Raw genomic sequence first — 21,277 nt, 5'->3', positions numbered from 1 at the left:
AAAAATGTGCATATTTATCTATGTTTAAAAATAAACAAAAACGAAGTATTCTGTTATTTAAATAAATTAGGTCAGCTTCAACAAAACCAAAGGTATTCAACCTTGAATGGTAGGAAGTTAAATGGTGCCAGGATTGAGAAGAGATGAAACATGAATACTAAATACATGGACATTTGTTAAATATTCCTTCCTGTTTCACACAACAAAATTTGAGTTTCGAATGAACAAGCTCAAATTCATATACTAGTGCTTCGCATTTCATTTTTCAACGATCCCTGCTGTAAAAAAAAACAGAATTTGAGCAAGCCCAGAAAGCATTTTACCAGTGCAGGGCTTGCGGGCTTATGCTAATTTCGACATCTGCTGTTTTTGCTGTTGTTGTTGTTGTTTTTTTCAATTTGAAAGTATGGAAAATTATTCTTGGTAGGCTTGAGTCATTGTGGCTCCAAATTGATATGAACATAACGGCCAGTACCATCATAGCATAAATGCATGCATGTGTAAAAACTAGGAATGCAAACAAATATTCGATTAAACGTTTGGTAGTCGAATGTCAAAATCGGTTTTCGAATATTCAAAAAGTCAAATAAAGAGAATAAAAAAACCTTCTACCTACAACACTGTTGTTGTTTATAAAGTTTGTTTGTCTTGTTTTTACAACGATTGGCCCCTTATGCCAGAGGTGTAAATGTGATAACAATACACAAAACACGCGTCATATGTCATTTTGGGACATACCGTCTGGTACTATAAAAAGTTACCTACTTTTACAATAACTAGCTAGAATTCGGGTTTAACACCAATGTGTTGTCGTGGCTGCAAATTAAGCTGTGCAACATCGCCGTGATGATATGAATGCTATGTGCTACAATAATGTTGTTACATGTATGTGCTTTAAACAGTCTTCCATGTTTCGACACAATGTTCGTGCTTTGAAATTTAAATGTATAGTATAGCATTTAGGATATAAGTCCTGTATTGTTGTACAAAACATGAGTCTAATCCACATATATTTTTGTTTTATTATTTTACTAGTTCCCTAGTTGGTTTGGGGTTTTCATAGTAATACACACAATTTAGAGGCCAATCTCAGAACGAGGCTCATCATCCTACGGAAAGACCCTCCATTGGCGCAAAACGCTATTTGACTAAGACTCCATCTAATTTCACATTGTTTACAAATAATGCAGCGGAATTGAAATTATTCTACTTTGTTGTTTGTTTGTTTATAAGGTATTGTTTTGTTTTTCATTTCTGAATATGCAGAATTTTAAAGACTCATTTAGTGTATTCGGGATTCTCTTCGCGTACTGGCTACGACAACGTAGGGTAAACATGTCCCGGCTATTACTTTAGCGAATAATAATAGTAGTTTACTACATCTTATAAAATAAGTATTTCGGTAATCGAATATTCGATCGAAAGAATTTCCGAATATTCGAATATCTATTTTGCCATTCGTTTGCATTCCTAGTAAAAACGAAACGTGACTTGAAAACAGTGTGGCATTGTTACCAATAATCTTTAGTGTCACGGTGCCTCTCACAGGCTGCATAGTGCCAAGCCGGGCCTCGCACATGTACTGTCCCTCCTGATTCTGTAAGGCATCAGGAATCTTAACGTTCTCTATCACCAGGGTTGTACCCTCTCCCACCTTCTTGTTCTGAAAGATCCAGTCAATCTGGAGTTTTTCACTGAAAACAAAGAAAATTCATGAAAATTTAAACAATCAGGCCATTTGAGAAGTCAAGTTTCAACATCAAAATAGTTCCAATTAGATGTAAAATGGAAGCACATGTAACAGGCAGAAATCTTTTTTTACCTTCTTTTATTAACAAAATATTCCATATTTGACACTCCATTTACTTTGTATCCATTTAAACTGTGCAAGCATGTTCATTTATAGTGCTGTTAAATTTTGATAATTTTATATAACAAATGCTTTCTACAATTTTCACCACAAAACTAAATGCTACAAATAGGTACATGTACACACCCTCTTGCAGAGTAGTAGGTAAATATACATGTGAGTTTAACCCTCTGCCCTGCTTTAACCGTCACATCCCCGTTGTACTTCAACTCCGGAGATCGGTCTTTACCTGAACCTGTATGAATGAAATCACATGAAAGTAACAATTAGCCAACCGTATTCCAAGTGTGCTTGTTTTGTTTCAACAATTAGTTTGTCATACCCAAGGCATTTAGTGCACGGGAAATTGCTTAATTGAAACAGGTCATGCGCATTAAATGCACATTGGTATAAAATACCAGAGTTTAAGATAGGAAGATTTCACAGAATTTCAAAATTAAACTTCATTAGATTTGAATTATCTACAAATGACCATATGTACATTGGTATAAAATACCAGAATTTAAGATTAGAAGATTTCAAAATTAAATTTCATCAGCTTGAAATTATCTACATGTACGTTGGTATAAAATACCACAGTTTAAGATTAGAAGATTTCACAGAATTTCAAAATTAAACTTCATTAGCTTGAAATTATCTACAAATGACAATAGAAATGTTTGCTTACTCATCAATACTGTAGGTGACTGTTATTTGGAGTTGATATATCTCAAAAATAGTTCACAGATTTAAAAAAAAACAAGAGGCCCAAAAGGGCCTATGCTCTACTGGCAAGGCTCTTGTGGTCGTTTTCAATCCAGAGCATATACGTTTGAGTAATAGGCAACAGATATATAGTTCACTTTTAGTGTTTGGGTTAGCTGAAAACACTGCGCATTCAACATCTGAGGCAGGAAGTGTTGTAAGCACACTAGTTGCATGAACTGTTTTCATATGTGCCAAGAAAAGGTAATCTGATGTTAAAAAATATTTGCTTTCAAAACTGTACTCGTCGTCAAAATTTCATTTCTGTTTCTTTAAAAATAAAAAGTCGGTCAAAGGTCAAAGTTAAGGACATCCGAGGACAACCTTAATGCTTGTTTGCAAAACTGTTCACATGGTCAAAATTGCATTACTGTAGCTTTAAAAATAAATAAGTAAGTCAAAAGGGGTGGGGCCAGCCTTTGCCCAAGGGGCATTATTTCAAATGTTTTCAAATGCATCATATGATGCTCCACAACAAATATCAAAGGTATGGGCCTTGTGGTTTGAAACAAGAAGATTTCGAAAATATTTCTTAAATAAGTCTCTAGGAAAATTGTGACACCCAGGGCAGTGCAAGTTTTGACCCAAGGGGCATTATTTGAACAACCATGGTAGTGGACCACTAAATAAAGCCTTGTTCAAAATAGCAAGGATTTGCATAGTGGTTTCAGACAAAAAGGTTTTTAACATTTCCCAATTTAAAGAGGGTGGGGGGGGTGGAGTCCGTCCCTTACAAAGAAAAGAGAACTCTTCCCTGGGCCTCCGCCAAGGGCATAATTTGAACAAACCTTCACAAGCAATTGTGACTTTACATGTAAACTTGGCTAAAAATAGACTTCGCTCATGTAGACTTAGCTAAAAATAGACTTAGCTTAAAAATAGCATTTTTTATACTTTCAAGACCCACAATCCAGGCATGCATGGGCAGATCTGGCTGGTTTTCAAAAGGAAGCAAGTTCTAATGGATATCTAAATACTGTACAAGTTTCATCGAGATACAATCAAAACTGAAGAGTGTATCATGTTCACAAGCAATTGTTTACAGACGAACTGATTTTTTAATACTTTCAAGGCCCATAATCTAGGCATGCATGGTCGGATCTGGCTGGTTTTCGAAAGGAACCGAGCGCTAATGGATATCTAAATACTGTACAAGTTTCATCGAGATACAATCAAAACTGAAGACTGTATCGTGCTCACAAGCCAGTGTTTACACAATAGCATTTTTTATACTATCAAGGGCCATAATCTAGGCATGCTTTGGTGGATCTGGCTGGTTTTCAAAAGGAACCGAGCTCTAATGGATATCTAAATACTGTACAAGTTTCATCGAGATACAATCAAAACTGAAGACGGTATCGTGTTCACAAGCCAGTGTTTACACAATAGCATTTTTTATACTATCAAGGGCCATAATCTAGGCATGCATGGGCGGATCTGGCTGGTATTTGAAAGGAACTGAACTCTAATGGATATCTAGATACTTTACAAGTTTAATCGAGATACAATCAAAACTGAAGACTGTATCGTGTTCACAACCAATTGTTTACACAATAGCATTTTTTATACTATCAAGGGCCATAATCTAGGCATGCATGGGCGGCTCTGACTGGTTTTTGAAAGAAACCGAGCTCTAATGGATATCTAGATACTGTACAAGTTTAATCGAGATACAATCAAAACTGAAGACTGTATCGTGTTCACAAGCAATTGTTTACAGACGCACGGACGCACGAACGCACGGACGCACATACTACGTACACATTACCATCGCATAAGCTCTTCTGGCCTTTGGCAAATAACCATTGCATTTGACAAGAGAAGATATGGCTCGTGAATCTTAAACTTCATTGTCAAAACCAAAACAATGAAACAGGACCTAGCGAAACAACCTAAAACAGTTAAAACAGGCCTTGCACAAGACTGTAAGTGTTGTAACACATATTTTTTATATGATTTACAACTGTCTTGAATGAGGCCTGCCGATTGTAGAAAACAAACTGGTTTAAAATCCTTACCAGTCATCACGTTCAGTTTAAACGTGTGAGTGTTCCTCATGTCCATAAGAATGATCTCGTTTTTGGTTTCACATGCGTATATGTAGCCATTGTCGGACGATTCGACCCACAGAAAATGTAAGGTCCCTGCAAGTTAATAGAGAATATACATATAAATTCAACCTGTTCATTATTATCATTTATAATTTTACTTTCATTCTCATCCACTGTACGCTAATAATTACAAACACCAATCCTGACCCGCAACATAATATTACGATATGTAAACTTTTTAACTATCAATTACAAAAAAATATTACTAAAGACTGCGTTTTTTTGGGTTGTGCTGATATCTTGCCTGCACAATATTTATAGTCTAAGAGTAAAAAGGTTGCAAGTATAAATATTCACTGCTAAAGAAATGCTGTTTCTTGGTTTAGATCTTGATAACAATAACTTTGTAGCCCCTTATTCATTTACTAGTGCTTGTAAATTTCCTTGACTTGAGTCAGATACAGAATAGAAATTACAAACCAAGTTTAGCAAAACATGGCGGAGCTTTTATATCGATTTTGGATCAGCCATAAATAGGTTGAAGTTGTGTTTATTAGAATGCTTTCTGAGGGCTGTGTAGACAAGTAGCTAAGTTATACGTTTGGAAATCATGAAGTACCTAATACAACACATGCAAAACCTATAAGAGAAATCCACATATTTGTGATCATCCCTCAAATATATATATATATATAGTACTCACCTCTAGGGTCGATGACCATTCTTTCACCTACTGGCACACGGCTTGTATCCGATAGTGTGTTACCAACCTGCGAATAGAATAAAAATGTGATTAAATCAGATTAAGTTATTCTTTATGTGGTTTAAAAATGTCCTTTTTGAGATACCCTACTGTTGAAGAGTTAAAGACTGCCTGTTACTTTATAACATCTACTATCAAAAGATAATTTAAATTCTAGCAATGATATCTGAAATTCTTGTCAGCTACTGCTTCTTGAAAAATTCTGCTTCTTGTTGGCAACGGCTTCTTTAAACTTCTGCATTTTGCTGGCTACTACTTCTTGCCAGATACTGCTTCTAGTCGACTTCAATTTTTTATCAGATTCAGCTTCTTGCCTACTACTGCTTCTTGCAGACTTTTGGTCTTCCCAGCTCACTGCTTCTTTTTGGCTTCTGCTTCTTGCTGACTTCTGCTTCTTGCTGGCTACTGCTTCTTGCTGACTTCTGCTTCTTGCTGGCTACTGCTTCTTGTTTGCTACTACTGTTAGTAGCCTCCCACTGCTTCTTATTGACTTATGATTATTGCCGGCTACTGCGTCTTGTAAGCTCCTTCCTTTAGGGCCCCTTACTTTCCTAACAGTTAATGTGATTATTTATAATTCACCAAGTTCTTATCACTGATAATTCCCTGAGAAAGGATGGAAGCTGTTTCTCATTCAGAATCTTAAATACAAACCACTTTGCCATCGCTTCCGATGTCAGATGATTTCTTTATTACTTTTTTCTGTACCTCTTACATACCATTATTCCTCTCTGCCAATCAAACGTCCATTGCGGGACACTGCGGGGAATGTTTTCACAGTCCATCGTGAAGTAGTTTGTCGCATACGCTTCAACGTTATTTGCAAATGTGTTTTCACCCCCAGGGAATGCATACGCCACTAAAAAAAAATGGTAAAGAAAGATAACAATTTAGTAGTGAAATAGGGTTAATCTGAGTTAATGTGTTCTTTACGAATCGCTTTTCCACTTCTTCAGGCGTTGCTTAGCCTTTTCCTTTCTGTTGAGGCTTAATGGCAGCAAGTGTTGTTATCTTACTAATAATGCTATATGTTATCTTAGGATTCTATGATTTGGTATTGCTGTTAGTGTAAGAAAAAATTTGATCTGTCGTGCATAGTGAATGAAATACCACTTCTAAGAATGTAACAGTGTCAATGACATCATGTTTCATCGACGACACATTCATTTTACCCACATTAAGACATTTGACCAACCAAAAATGTCCTTTTTGTAAATCTAGGTTTACACTACGACGTTTGGACTGATGTTTAACCATGGTTAGGGAAAATGTCTAGCTCTGTTAGTAAAAGTTGTTACAATTTATAAGAGTTGATGTTTGCTGGGGTAAGCTGGCAAACCATGTGTTCTTTGAAAAATCTTAACATGCTAAAAATATGTATTTGTTTGGAAATAAATGTTGGTGTACTTTGTGCTTCGTTTATAGACGTTCCTGAACACTCGATTAAGTTGTACAGAGTTTGCCTTAGTTGGTTTCAGTTGGCAAATAATGAAACACTGGCTGGCAGTGGTGAACTTAGTTGAAAGCTAGTCACATGGAGGCCAATAGATATCTGACGCAAAGAACATAATGGTAACACAAGGGAACCACATAAGGTGAACATGATGGTAACACAAGGGAACAGCTTAGGTGAACATGATGGTAACACAAGGGAACAGCTAAGGTGAACATGATGGTAACACAAGGGAACAGCTTAGGTGAACATGATGGTAACACAAGGGAACAGCTAAGGTGAACATGATGGTAACACAAGGGAACAGCTTAGGTGAACATGATGGTAACACAAGGGAACAGCTTAGGTGAACATGATGGTAACACAAGGGAACAGCTTAGGTGAACATGATGGTAACACAAGGGAACAGCTAAGGTGAACATGATGGTAACACAAGGGAACAGCTAAGGTGAACATGATGGTAACACAAGGGAACAGCTTAGGTAGGTGAACATGATGGTAACACAAGGGAACAGCTTAGGTGAACATGATGGTAACACAAGGGAACAGCTTAGGTGAACATGAAGGTAACACAAGGGAACAGCTTAGGTGAACATGATGGTAACACAAGGGAACAGCTAAGGTGAACATGATGGTAACACAAGGGAACAGCTAAGGTGAACATGATGGTAACACATGGGGAACAGCTAAGGTGAACATGATGGTAACACAAGGGAACAGCTAAGGTGAACATGATGGTAACACAAGGGAACAGCTAAGGTGAACATGATGGTAACACAAGGGAACAGCTAAGGTGAACATGATGGTAACACAAGGGAACAGCTTAGGTAAACTTTCCAAAGCAGCCCGTAACTTAGGTAAACTTTGGAAAACTGATCCATACAGATACGACCACTCCATACGAAAGTATCATTTAAAGGGATATATCATATTGTTACAAGTTAGGGCTTCCTCATAGAACACTTGCATTTTTCCATTCACTGACTCATATTTAAGCCCCTGTGAGTTATATTGTCCAATTTTCAAAGGACAAATGTAATAGTTTGATTAAAAAAAAATATTAACTAAGAGAACTTTTTATATACAAAGATTTCATCAGAAAAGAATCCAAGGAATAATTCCCTTAAGATATGTTTCACTATATTACATTGTATTTCTCCACAATACGTTGATTAACATGAACTTTGAATGATCAATACTCTTGATATGATAGTAAATATGCATGGCCCAGGTGCCATTTTGACAGTGTTAACTTTTAAATACACATACCTGTGGCGGAGATGGTCAAATATGGCGTCATTGCAGTCCCATAGGCGTTGCTCACAACACATTGGTAGTCTCCTGTCAGCTGCTCATTAAAGTACTCGCCAATAAACAGACTACCAGTGTTCTCATCAAAGCGAACCTCTTCTGGCCTCGCACTTATACGTTGTCCATTATATCGCCATTCATACCTGTAAATAAAATACATGATGTACATGACCCTTCAGTCACATGATGTTTCTGGTTTCCAGTACAATACAACCATTACACATGCGCTTAGATTACACCAGTGTAATGTAACATTGATGTTATTTTTCCATACTATTTTAGCACCACACATTTTATGGAAAAGTTAACAAAATAGTCATTCGGTAGTGTTGGGAATTGGTTCCATCGATAATCGGTTTCACTCTAGTTACCAATTATCGATAGAACAATATGTTTTTGACAATACGTTAATTGTAGTTTTTTTTCTTGTACAATAACTCATTATCCGTAACAATGCTTATGTTATGCGTATATTTGAAGTAATTTAGTATTGTTTATTGCTTTTGGTCATATTGTTCACAATAACAACTGAACATTTCTGAATGTATAAATGAACCCAGAGGAGAAAATTTACAGAAATTAACCGAACTCAAATAAAGAGAGGAAAGATGAAAAACAAGTCTCTGGTTAAATCGATGATTGATTATGACCAAAATACAATCAATTGGCGCTGATTTCAGGCCGAACCAATCAATTTTCATTTATCAAAACACCAGTTTTTTTTACGATAAATGTGGCAGGTCAGGAAAATCTGAATACGTTCCCACTTTATACAATATTTTACGAAATTAAATTTTGCATTCAATGGTAAGTAATGTCAGATCCATATGGTTTTTTTGTTATTTCATACATTCTTACATGATGATTTGGCACAGGCTGCTGTCACTAATGCTATTCCAAATCTTGACTCCCTTTTCAGCAAATAAAATACACGCCAAAAATGAACCACTATGTTACAAACTATGTAACTATTCCCATTTCCAACTTACTTCAGTGGATATCGACCAACCGCCACGCAGTCAAAGGTCTCTTTGTTTCCTTTACGTATATACTCAAAAGACTTCGGCCAGTTGTTACCCTGGGGTATGGCGATCTTTGGAGGGGACCCTCCTGAAATAAACATGTATAGTCTAGTCAAACCGCTGACCCGACCGTAGTTTAATTGAAGTACAGTTTGCATCCAACGTAGCAATTAAGAATGACAACAAGGTTGGTTCAGTCCTTAACCCGGTAAAGGAGTCAACCTCTCACCATATAAGCTGTTGGTTTGATCCCCACCTTTGGAAAATAAATTAAGCATATCTTACGAATGTTCTGGTTTTCCAAAGCTTATCCCCCGGTAGAAACTCAGTTGTACCATTTCAATATGCACACCTTACTTAGGAACAATAAAATCAATATATTAATAGAATCATTAATATGTTATATGCATTCCAATAGCTTAAGTTTCACATTAGTATTTGTTTTGGCGTGGGAAAACTCAATTATGTGAATTCCGGGTTACATCGATTATCTTGGCCTCTCAAAAAGAACACAAACACTAACATTTAAGACTTATAGTAACGTTCAGCTGTCTTCACAAAATAAATATATAATCTATTTGAAGAAAATATGAACTTATCTAAAAGAATCATGTCTTTGTTTTTACAGCAGACAGGGTTTTGTGCAATAACAACATTGTTTAGTCCTCTTTAGTTTTGTGTTTTTGGAACAAGCAAAAACTTGCACAGCATTTATCTTGCAATGGCATATTTTTCGCCTAGGATTTGAATTCACAACCTGATCGAAGTCTCTTACGTCCTTGGACTCTGGTAAGAGCAGCCAGACATAGTAAACAGGCCGTGAAGATCATGGTTGATGGCATAGCAATGCTATATTAGAATCTGAAAATAAAACTTGTAACATTGTTTTCAATATATTAAATGATAAAAAAAATCAAAGGTTTTGCTGTTTCAAAATTCGCACATTTATATATTATTCATAACGGTTGTTGTTGAAACATTGTTTTATCAATGGTCACCAACTGAAATAAATGTTCCGGATAATGTCATAGTTAAAGGATGTAATCTTCTTGCATAGTTTCTTACATTGACATGTTCACAAGAGCACCTCAAAGAATTCCAACGCTCGTCTGGTGTTATTTGCCTGGCTTTATGTATGCAAATTGTGAAAGACAACATCCGTACCAAGTTTCGTTTGAAAGCAGACCTAAAAATATTTTTGTCTTTATCACAATCTTCCTTCTAAAACTCCAACCATTAGTCATAGTTTGTCCTATTAAATAAAATAAATAAAACACAAGGTTGTGGTTTTAAAGAATTTACATCGAAAAAAATAAAGATAACCAAAACAATGCACACACAAATTGTGGATCACGTGAAAAAGACGTTTAATACAATCTTAGCATTTAAAATCATTATTTTTATACAAGGGCAGTAATGTCAGGTGCGTCCATGCTTCCCGGTTCATTGTTTTGAATGAAAAACGTCCTCGATTCGTGAGTATTACCACTGTTTTCTATATGTTTCAACGATAACTTTTAGAAACGACCTTGTTCACCGAATGTTGAGCAATTGCTCGTTTACGATGACGCTTGTTTTAGATTGTTTTATTAAAATATCTCGTGAAAACAATGCATGTCCTTACTAGGCTTCCCGACTCACTCAATACATGTTTTACTCCGCTTACGAAAAAGAACACGATGAACATCTGTCTTTTCATAGACGAACTGACTTTGAACTTCTTGGGTGACGAGGAACCTGGTATATTTCAAAAAGTTGATTGTTCGTTTGTTTCTGGCTCGTATAGACTAATCCAGGTCTCATCAACGGTATCAATGCGCCTGAGAAAAACATCTCATTCTCGCTCAAATCGCATAAAGACACGCTCACAACACGTGATTTTCTGTTCCTTTTGCATATCCGAAAGCCTTTTTGGATCCATCTTGCACACATTCTTCTCATATTAAATTGAACATAAATGATTGTCATATCTGTCGCTAAATCGCATAAATTATTTTATTTAGTAACGTTTGAAGAAAAAAATCGTTAACACCAATGTTTTCCCGTCAATTTTTTGGCAATATTCATCATTATTGAAAATCTTCTTTCATTCTTAATGTTCAAAATTACTATATGTCTAATGGGATGCCAGTATTTTTCATTTTTAGTACATTTATTTAGGTTAATCAGCAGTCAGTTGTTATTGATTTTAAACCAATAATGTTTGGTAAATACATACTAATGACCATTACTATTGTAATCATTACATGATAAAAAAACATTTGCAATAAAACTATAGAATTTCTATACCGGCATAAATCTCGATCGCACTTCGTTTCACTCTAGTGGTAAAGTTTCAATCCCCCAGACTGAAAACATAAAATATTAACAGCATGAGTCGAAAACGTGATAAAGTATGTATTATTTCCTTACTTGATGTAACTGACACCAATCTGATAAATGATAAAATGATAAAATTTGTATTATATGCAATGTTTTTTAGTTGAATTAAATAAATGAAACTGTAACAGTCATACACCGAAACAAACACTTGAGATGCTGCAATCAATTGGGATTCAATAGACAATTAAGAATGAAACAGGAAACAAAATATCGAAAGCGTTCTAGTTTTTCTGAATTACTTTCAATTACCAAGTAAACAGGACAAAACATGAAGTCAATAGTAAGTGCGTGAAGTTAGCCCGAAAGCCTAACAGCTGGAATAGTTTTCCGGCCGGAGCAAACATTATCAGACCGATTTTATTTCTGGTCGGAGGGATTTAATTTCCGGCCGGTTATCATTTTCAGATTTTCCAAGTTCCAAGTTCTGATTGTTTATGGTGTGTGTTCAAAATAACTTTGCTGCCAATAAACTTATTTTTTCATCGATTTACATCATCTGATTCAAACATTCTTAATGACAAGTGTGTTTGTTTACTCCTATTTGACACAGAGTTTTCTTTCTAGGTGTGTAAGCTATCGTCATTGATAAAAACTATTAACATATCAATCTAGGCAATCATGTTTGGACTTCCATGCAATATGAAGTGGGAAATGGATGTCATATTACATACAAATTTAAAAATTGTGCAATCTTCAAATAGATTTTCTCTCAAAACTGCTTGGTATTTGCAATATACAATATGAACAAAACACTAACAGATCATCACGCTCATGCAAGAAAGAACAACTACTATTAAGAAAGCAGTCAATTATTAGACAATTCAATCCACGCGATAATCGAATTTATTTTCCTTCGCGATGTTGATGCTATTGTTACTTACCACCAACGTTTTATATAACGTTGTATATCGTATATACTGATGATGATGATGTAATCATGTAGTCTTCATAGAGGCGTATATCGTATATACTGATGATGATGATGTAATCATGTAGTCTTCATAGAGGCGTATATCGTATATACTGATGATGATGATGTAATCATGTAGTCTTCATAGAGGCGTATATCGTATATACTGATGATGATGATGTAATCATGTAGTCTTCATAGAGGCGTATATCGTATATACTGATGATGATGATGTAATCATGTAGTCTTCATAGAGGCGTATATCGTATATACTGATGATGATGATGTAATCATGTAGTCTTCATAGAGGCGTATATCGTATATACTGATGATGATGATGTAATCATGTAGTCTTCATAGAGGCGTATATCGTATATACTGATGATGATGATGTAATCATGTAGTCTTCATAGAGGCGTATATCGTATATACTGATGATGATGATGTAATCATGTAGTCTTCATAGAGGCGTATATCGTATATACTGATGATGATGATGTAATCATGTAGTCTTCATAGAGGCGTATATCGTATATACTGATGATGATGATGTAATCATGTAGTCTTCATAGAGGCGTATATCGTATATACTGATGATGATGATGTAATCATGTAGTCTTCATAGAGGCGTATATCGTATATACTGATGATGATGATGTAATCATGTAGTCTTCATAGAGGCGTATATCGTATATACTGATGATGATGATGTAATCATGTAGTCTTCATAGAGGCGTATATCGTATATACTGATGATGATGATGTAATCATGTAGTCTTCATAGAGGCGTATATCGTATATACTGATGATGATGATGTAACCATGTAGTCTTAATGGAGGCGTATATCGTATATACTGATGATGTAATCATGTAGTCTTTATGGAGGCGTATATCGTATATACTGATGATGTAATCATGTAGTCTTTATGGAGGCGCATATCGTATATACTGATGATGTAATCATGCAGTCTTTATTGAAGCGTATATCGTATATTCTGATGATGTAATCATGCAGTCTTTATTGAAGCGTATATCGTTAATACTGATGATGGTATAATGAAGTCTTTATGGAAGCGTATATTCTGATGATGTAATCATGCAGTCTTTTTTGAAGCGTATATCATATATACTGATGATGTAATCATGAAGTCTTTATTGAAGCGTATATCGTATATACTGATGACGTAATAATGTTGTCTTTATTGAAGCGTATATCGTATATACTGATGATGGTATAATGAAGTCTTTATAGAAGCGTATATTCTGATGATGTAATCATGTAGTCTTTATAGAAGCGCATATCGTATATACTGATGATGTAATCATGTAGTCTTTATGGAGGCGCATATCGTATATACTGATGATGTAATCATGAAGTCTTAATGGAGGCGCATATCGTATATACTGATGATGTAATCATGTAGTCTTTATGGAAGCGTATATCGTATATACTGATGATGTAATCATGTAGTCTTTATGGAGGCGCATATCGTATATACTGATGATGTAATCATGTAGTCTTTATGGAGGCGCATATCGTATATACTGATGATGTAATCATGTAGTCTTTATGGAGGCGCATATCGTATATACTGATGATGTAATCATGAAGTCTTTATGGAGGCGTATATCGTATATACTGATGATGTAATCATGTAGTCTTTATGGAGGCGCATATCGTATATACTGATGATGTAATCATGTAGTCTTTATGGAAGCGTATATCGTATATACTGATGATGTAATCATGTAGTCTTTATGGAAGCGTATATCGTATATACTGATGATGTAATCATGTAGTCTTTATGGAAGCGTATATCGTATATACTGATGATGTAATCATGTAGTCTTTATGGAGGCGCATATCGTATATACTGATGATGTAATCATGTAGTCTTTATGGAAGCGTATATCGTATATACTGATGATGTAATCATGAAGTCTTAATGGAGGCGCATATCGTATATACTGATGATGTAATCATGTAGTCTTTATAGAAGCGCATATCGTATATACTGATGATGTAACCATGTAGTCTTTATAGAAGCGTATATCTTATATACTGATGATGTAATCATGAAGTCTTTATGGAAGCGTATATCGTATATACTGATGATGTAATAATAAAGGTTTTATGGAAGCTTATATCGTATATACAGATGATGGTATCATCAAGACGTTTTGAAAGCGAATATCGTTTATACTGATGATGTAATCATCAAGTCTTTATGGAAGCGTATATCGTATACACTGATGTTTAGGTCATGCTGTCTATATAGAAGGGTAAATCGTATATACTGATGATGTAATCATGAAGTCTTAATGGAAGCGTATATCGTATATACTGATGATGTAATCATGTTGTCTATATAGAAGGGTAAATCGTATATACTGATGATGTAATCATGCAGTCTTTATTGAAGCGTATATCGTATATACTGATGATGTAATCATGAAGTCTTTATTGAAGCGTATATCGTATATACTGATGATGTAATCATGCAGTCTTTATTGAAGCGTATATCGTATAAACTGATGATGTAATCATATAGTATTTATTGAAGCGTATATCGTATATACTGATGATGCAATCATGCAGTCTTTATTGAAGCGTATATCGTATATACTGATGATGTTATCAAGAAATCTTTACGAAAGCGCATATCGTATATACTGATGATGCTATCATGTAGTCTTTATTGAAGCGTATATCGTATATACTGATGATGTTATCATGTAGTCTGGTATGGAAGCGTATATCGTATATACTGATGATGTTATCAAGTTGTCTTTATGGAAGCGTTTATCGTATACACAGATGATGATAATCAAGTTGTCTTTATGGAAGCGTATATCGTATATACTGATGATGTTATCAAGTTGTCTTTATGGAAGCGTTTATCGTATATACTGGTGATGTTATCAAGTTGTCTTTATGGAAGCGTATATCGTAAATACTGATGATGTTATCAAGTTGTCTTTATGGAAGCGTTTATCGTATACACAGATGATTTTATCAAGTTGTCTTTATGGAAGCGTATATCGTATATACGGATGATGTTATCAAGTTGTCTTTATGGAAGCGTATATCGTATATACTGGTGATGTTATCATATAGTCTTTAAAGAAGCTTAAATCGTTTATATTGATAATGTAATCATGAAGTCTTTATAGAAGCGTATATCGTTTATACGGATGATGAAATCGTATATACAGATGGTGTTACCATGCAGTCTTCATGGAAGCGTATATCGTATATACTGATGATGTAATTATGTAGTCTTTATTGAAGCCTATATCGTATATACTAGTGATGTAATCATGCAGTCTTTATGGAAGCGTATAACTTATATAGCGATGATGTTATCATATAGAAATTATAGAAGCGAATATCGTTTATACAGATGATGTAATCATGAAGTCATGTTGACACACAAAAGAGTAAACATTCAGCTGTGTGGAGAAAGCCAGACATCTGGCATTTGATATCCGACATACATAAGTTGGCATGACATTGGAATTGGTTCGAAAACGACATCTATTTTTAAATGTACTAGTAAAATGTCGTACCAGTATGACAATCATCTTTTGAATGTTGAATGTCGTATGTTTTGACCCCATGATGTTCGTATTTTATATATGTATTGTTTGTATTGCTATGGCATTAAAAGTGTAAGTGAAAAAGTTCTCAGTTCGTTAAAATGTCTTCTTTAGCTACACAATTGTGTAACCATCATTAAAACTCTATGAACTTGTTCTTATGTTCTAGTATATAAGTACTTTTTAATAAGTGCTGGATGGTCGGACACATTTTATTGTCGAGTTTCGAATCTGAATAGAAAACCATTTATCAATAAACGAGTCGGAAATGATCGGAAATGTATTTATAGCAAATATTGGTATGGAAATACCACTCATGTTTCTTTCAACAACTCCTATGTCTTATATGTTTCAATGTAATCAAAGCATATGTGTGTAAATAACCGCTTGGATACACATACAATATCACCGCATATGTGTAAAGAATCGCTTTGATACACATACAATATCACCGCATATGTGTAAATAACCGCTTTGATACACATACAATATCACCGCATATGTGTAAATAACCGCTTTGATACACATACAATATTTCCACATATGTGTGTAAATAACCGCTTGGATACATATACAATATCACCACATATGTGTGTAAATAACCGCGTGGATACATATACAATATCACCACATATGTGTGTAAATAACCGCGTGGATACATATACAATATCACCACATATGTGTGTAAATAACCGCGTGGATACATATACAATATCACCACATATGTGTGTATACAATATCACCACATATGTGTGTAAATAACCGCGTGGATACATATACAATATCACCGCATATATGTGTAAATAACCGCGTGGATACATATACAATATCACCACATATGTGTGTAAATAACCGCGTGGATACATATACAATGTCACCACATATGTGTGTAAATAACCGCGTGGAAACATATACAATATCACCACATATGTGTGTAAATAACCGCGTGGATACATATACAATATCACCACATATGTGTGTAAATAACCGCTTGGATACATATATACAATATCACCGCATATATGTGTAAATAACCGCGTGGATACATATACAATATCACCACATATGTGTGTAAATAACCGCGTGGATACATATACAATATCACCACATATGTGTGTAAATAACCGCGTGGATACATATACAATATCACCACATATGTGTGTAAATAACCGCGTGGATACATATACAATATCACCACATATGTGTATAAATAACCGCGTGGATACACATACAATATGACCTCATATGTGTAAATAACCGCGTGGATACATATCACCACATATGTGTGTAAATAACCGCGTGGATACATATACAATATCACCACATATGTGTGTAAATAACCGCGTGGATACACATACAATATGACCGCATATGTGTAAAAAAACGCGTGGATACGCTTACACATACTATTGTACAATTTTGTATCATAGGCATACTTCTGTGATTACATGAATGCACTGTTGAATTTGAGTTATTATCTATATGATTTACGTCTTCATGTGGCATAAATTGGTGTTGACTGAATGTCAAAAGAACAAAATAGCCTTCATTATTGGCAACTAACTGATATAAAGGTTATTCCTGAAAAAGTGTCTTGTCTATTGTTAAAGATAATTCACTCTTTTGAAGTCGGTACAAAGCTCGTGTCAGTGATACTAAAAGTACGTCAATAGCATAGAGTATCGCAAGAGGTCAGAAGAAGACTCCCAGAAAGTCACGTAACGAGGACAAGCAACTTCTGTTGGTTTGAATGAAGACGTGTATAAATAACTTACGTGTACAATTGTATTTAAACATTTCTGATACAATTCTCTAAAAGTAGAAAAGCGACAAACAGTGAGGGTTTCAGTAAATACTTGTGTTTTGGCAATTATTATGATATTTTAGGCAACTTTACCAGGAAAGTAGAATCCTTCGCCAGCTTTTAACTATTGCAGAATGACGTATTCAAACCGAGCTCCCGGATTATTGCCATAAGTATTCCAGAGGCTGATGTTAACATTCGACAAAGTAAAAGTTTTATGGTTGGACGGTTTGTACATAACACAAGCGTGTCGAAGAGTTGGCTTTTGCTTGCAACTGTCTCTTTATATATAGAATTTGTCTTTTTCAGGCTTTGGAGACGATGATGTAGTAACCATTCTTTTGGCAGACTTCTTAAAAAGGATGATATAAAAATCGTTGCTAAATATGGAGGGAGCAAGTATGCAAAAATGAAATACGTGGTATAAATAACTGGTTTAGATCCATTTTAATGAGAAATACTTTAATATATTGTTTATTCGTAGTTTGTTCAAAGTGTATGAATTCATTATCTAGTCCTTCGCGATCTTTTCATATGATATAGAATTGTCGTGTTTTATAAAAAATATCTTAAGATTAGTAATTACAGTCCTTAGCCGTATGCCTTTAATCATGGTCTTGTAAACAAATAATGTTGCTACTGGAAGTATCCCTGTCGGCTCCATTATTTAGCATTATAGGTAAAAATAGCATTCAGACGTTGACAATGTAGCTTAGCTGGTATCGCACCTAGGTAATACACTGACGCTCTTTGGTTCGAAAATAACACCATGTGCAGTTTTCCATATAGATTTATTGTTATATAACCAAAGTTGTATTTTTATGGTCTGGTTCAAACATTGGTAAAGCAGAGACAATGAGAACAATGAGAACATCCTCCTGCGCTTCAAACATAGCAACTAAGGAAGCGGAAGGCGGACATCCAAATGTCAATGTCATGTTGTCTTACATGTATGTTGAAAAATTATCAAATCACACGACGGTATGGTTGTATCATGATTATGTCAACGTATTTTGTTCAATTCAAAAATTATGTCTTGTAGACAAATTAGTTTGACCAGCAAATCAGATGGTCCGAAAACGTTTCGATATCTTAGCATACAATGCTTTTAACGAAGACATATATTCAAACTCATTATCTATGAAATTTGTTTTAAAGATAGTTATACATATCTTAAAAGCACATACAAAACCATGGTCTCTGGAAGTCTTTTACGTTAGAACGTCATGCTTGTCATTGATCTGTATCCAAACAAACACATTTTACCAGGACAGTTTCCTTGAAGTAAGCGGTTAATGTTTGTGTAACAATTTTAAAGAACAACGCATTAAATATTGAGTTGAAATGATATTTCGTTGACGCACATTGTTGTTGTTTTTCTCTCCCCTTGTAAAGCCTTTTCCACAATACAGTACTGAAAATGACGCCTTAACTGTAAGTGTTTGTTATAGGGCTATGGTTTTTCGCTGGCATGGACGTTTTAGTGACGGGCATGGAAATGTGTGCGATTAAAGCGGAGCTGCTGACCGTCACTAGTGAGTGAAAGTGACGTAAACACTGCAGGACATGTTACAAGAAGACCGGCGGAAGACAGTGAGAGAAATTGGTGACTCCGTTCAGCTAAAAAGGACAGATGTTCATATTATCATGGAAGAGTGTTTACGGACAGATATTCAAGCAAATGGGTTGAATGCGTAATCCGTAAATGTGTACGTGCAAAAGGAGCGTATTTTGAAAAGAAAACTGTAAATGACACGACGCAATGAGACAACGAAGTGCTCCGTGACTTGTAAACTGAACTTTTTGTAATGTTTGTTGTATACGTTCACTTTGTAGTATATTGTACTTTCAGGATTTGTCAGCTGATAAAATTTTAAATGCATCCTATGAGTGGTATGCTTTTTATGAACGCAGTCTCAAAACATTCCGGACAACCCTCGTATGTTCAGAGTCATGTGTTTTTGAACATGCTCGACTTCTTCTGCAACTGTTATCTATGTATAATCTACGTATTATCTGCTGTACTTTGAAATACGTGTAAAATAACCCTTACAAGTGTCTGATCAGCTTGTAACTTCATCAATTCATAGAATATTGACATAAATATGGATGCAAGGGAAATGTTGTACCATTTTATAAGGATTTGTTTACTGATTGTTCAATGATTGCTAATAATAAATTACCGAAGAAGAAATATATTTCTCCCACCTCAGATAAGTGGATCCAAAAAATTAACCATGCTAGAAATTCTTATCTTGCCCACGGGCAAAGATAAATCGCCCGTATGGAACTCCTTTTTAATGGTCACCACATTGTAATTACCTCCCTTGTTGAAGACTGTCGTCTGAAGCATCATAGAAACCTTGTCTTGGTGCAATATTTAGAAAGCTTATTAATTATTTCTCGCTTCAAATGTCACCATAAAAAGGTTTTCACGCACCTTGGAAGAAATAATGTTTCACTGTCCTCAGAACTATTTAAAGACCGATTTCAATATTAACATAATCTGAATCACTGCGCGCATATCCATGACAACCACGAATTATCACATATCCATATGCATTTATATTCACTACGCACAAAAAATCCAGCAAGACAATACATTTTTTACTTAATTTTGTTTAACTGAGGTGGGAAAAAAGCATCTACCACAGGCACTCGTGTAAAATAGGTTCATTCCAACCCTCGCGCAGGGTGTTTTGCGGAAAATCGTATACAATTATGACAGTTTGTATTTTTGCTTTTTATTTCGACTGAAATCGGAACTGAGATGACCTATTATCCAATTTTAAATGACAAAAAAAAGTTTTGTATGTACACACAGTTATGTATTATTTTTACTTATTTCCCTTATTCATAAAACCTTTTCAGATTATACCAAAATATTCACACCTCAACGTCCAAACCTTAAATGAACAGCTTTTCGGCAATTGTGGCTATCATCTGATTAACGCAACATCTTCGGATATGTTCAAATCGCGAATCATCGCATAACAATATACAAGAAAATCGTTTATCTTGCTATTGCTTGTATTGTGCCAGCAGTTCCCGTGAATAAAAAATCAACACTTTAGAAAGTGTTAATGTATAATATGTTAAATGAATTGTTGCCATTAGTGTTTCAAGTTTACTTTTAAAAGTGAGTTCAGGTGGTTGATCTTTTCCTGAGTTATTGTGACGTCATTTGATAAACTATTTCCGGTAACGGTCAAGTAGTTCTTTTTGGTATCCATGGTATTTTTTTTCAATTCCTGCCTATCCAAATTACAATAATTTCTAAAATGACTCCTTGTTATAGAAGAACTGAAACGAAAACATGTTAACTGATCTGAAAGTTGAATAGAACGTAGAACTAATGTTATGACA

At 34.9% G+C, this 21,277-nt stretch overlaps 1 pseudogene; it reads right to left on the bottom strand.

Annotated features, from left to right (window-relative positions):
- Positions 1–21,277, bottom strand: part of LOC128204721 (uncharacterized) — an 81,075-nt pseudogene that overhangs the window by 23,611 nt on the left and 36,187 nt on the right.

This window comes from Mya arenaria, chromosome 10 (assembly GCF_026914265.1).
Source record: "Mya arenaria isolate MELC-2E11 chromosome 10, ASM2691426v1".
Taxonomy (NCBI): domain Eukaryota; kingdom Metazoa; phylum Mollusca; class Bivalvia; order Myida; family Myidae; genus Mya; species Mya arenaria.
The sequence above is the reverse complement of the archived record's forward strand: the minus strand, read 5'-3'. Positions and strand labels throughout refer to the sequence as shown.